The 2,456-nt window shown below is 37.3% G+C and overlaps 1 protein-coding gene across 1 annotated transcript in view; it reads left to right on the top strand.

Moving 5' to 3' along the window:
- The window catches only part of TRAPPC12 (trafficking protein particle complex 12), a 50,008-nt gene that overhangs the window by 28,077 nt on the left and 19,475 nt on the right, over positions 1-2,456 (top strand). The gene's annotated exons all lie outside the window — the stretch shown is intronic.

The following is a 2,456-nucleotide window of genomic DNA, read 5'->3' as shown; positions in this document are numbered from 1 at the left end:
TTCCATATCTCCTGGCCTTCTGTTTTACTCCCAAATTGGTGAACTTGTCAGTCTCTTTGAACTTGTCAGTCTCTTAGGTTTGATTACTAGAAGCTTCTAGTGGCTAAGGTGACATAAGTTTTCTGGTTTTCATATGTTACTTCAGTCTAGAGGGTATTTGTCTTGACACCTTGTTTTTAAGTTCGTAGAAACTATGATGACCCTGTACCAGTCTGAGTACCCAAAAAGCCACAGTTCCAGAAGCACCAAAAAAAGGCTGAATGGTGGTATGCATGTATTAGCAATTCTGGCACACAGGCAATAATAGATAGGGAGTGAAACAGAAGACTTGGTGAAGTAATACTAGCCAGTGAAACTAATTAATGTGCATAACAATAAGGGTTCAAAACAAGAAAAAGCACAGCTCATATGTAAAACTGATTAATTAAATGGTAGAAGTGTTCAATCATATTTTTCTTCATAGTAGGAACCTGGGTAGTTAGAGCTATGTCATGTGATATTGCTAAAATAAACAGTTTGCCACCTAAATATTTCATATTGATTAAATGCATTTATTTACACTGAGAAGCTGTCAGAATCATTAATGTTACTATTAAACAATTGTTGGAAAATGGGGAAATACCCAAATACTGGAAAACTGCAGGTGATGTTTTTGTACTTAGGGGCAAAAGAGAGATAAACCTAGGGAATAAAACAATTAGCCTCAGATTATCACCAGGCTCTGTTTTAATGATGTTGAGCTTGAGGTCACAGCTAGATATCCCCAAGTAATGTCACAGAATGGTTAATGTAATACTCTAATTGTATGCTAATAACTAATGCTTCCTTTTTTGATTATGTTAGTGAGAATGTTTTCAGAGAAATCCGTTGTCTTTTTAAACAAGACAGCATGTTGCCTTGATGAAGGCCCCTCATTGCATTTATACCATTTAAAGAGTAGGAACTTTGGGCCTTACTGAACCTGAGAGGAAATCACTAGATATTTTGTAGGGGAAGAAAAAGATCAGGGTTTTTAGACCACAGAAAGTATATTATAAAGTGGTTTGGGTTTGTGGGAGAGAAGAATGCGGGTTTTTTTTCTGACAAGGTGTCTTATTATACACTAGGCATCTAACGCTGAAAGGTGGCACTTTGGTTTCTAAGTGATTTCTAGATGGCTGCACTGCTTTTGAAAGTGGGGCTGAGAGTCAGTCTTGCAGGAGTGCCAATGCCAGCTCATAAATTGCCACCTGTCAGCTAAGCTGCAGTGTCTACTGGTGTATGCTCATAGCCTCTCGAAATCTGAGGTAAGGCAGCTCAGTCTAGCCCTCTGACCAAAGATTACAGTAAACCATATTACCTTGGATTTGTCATGGCCTAACAATTCTTACCAGGAAAATTAGCCTGCCTCAGCTGGCAGGTGGTAAATGTTCTACATTCATTGTATGTCTCTTCTTGCTCTTAAGTTCTTTGTAGCTGGATTTATGAACTTAACTTCAAAACTTCACTCTAGTCTGTGAAACGGGCTTGGTATCTCATGGGGCAATTTCTTCCAGCTTAATATTTCTAAAATTGGTGGTATGAGATGACTTTCTGGAGGTACATATTATCTTGATTGGCTGTAGAAAACACCAACACACTTTCCAAGGCCAGATTAATTCTACCGGTCTTCTTTTTTGAGGACTTCCTGTGTTGATTTGAAGTGTACTTCGTTGGTTTAGGAAAAGACAGTTACTTCTTATACTGCCAGAAACTGAAAGCCCTTTGTTTGGAAGTGTGCTCAGTCCCCAGAAGAGGGAGTGCCTTCTATTTCCTTCGTTGGGTAACCACAGTGGCTGATGAAACAGCAAGTGGCAGTTTTTTGAAGGAAGTCTCAGGCATTACTGTACAACCAAAGTTATACATCTGTAACAAGAAAAATGGGGTCATCTGTGGGAATTGAAAAATTAATTTGGAGAATTGTAATGGAATTAGAAAAAGGCAAGTTGACTTGTGTTTCAGATGGAGCCTTGCATGCATACTTTAAAAGTGCTTCAGACACAAGCTTCATTGAGTATACATTTCCATTCTTCCAATAAAACAACAACTATTTGCTTCACTCAACAATTTACATGATTTAAAATCTATGATAAATTTAAAAAAGCAATAAACCCCAAAGTTTGAAAAGGAAATTGTAGTAAGACCTAAGAGGAATACTTTATTAAAGACAAAAACATGAAACTAAAGAAACTAAAGCCCATACTTAGGGAGAAGTTAGGAGGCTGTGGCTTTCTCTGAAAAAAATCAGTTTTGACTTTCATAGTGGTCATTTCATATAATGTTCATTGTCTCATGGAGCATATTTCCTGTTTTACTTAACAAAATATGTATGACCCCCGAGTGTGCTGACATTTAATGTTCTGTAAGTATCATAATTTGAACTCTAACATCCTTCTACAGTATGATGACTTTCTTACTTTGTGCAATTGATCTAGCTA

This window comes from Geospiza fortis, unplaced genomic scaffold, assembly GCF_000277835.1.
Source record: "Geospiza fortis unplaced genomic scaffold, GeoFor_1.0 scaffold139, whole genome shotgun sequence".
NCBI lineage: Eukaryota > Metazoa > Chordata > Aves > Passeriformes > Thraupidae > Geospiza > Geospiza fortis.
Note: the sequence above shows the minus strand (reverse complement) of the source record. Positions and strands in the feature narration are given on the sequence as shown.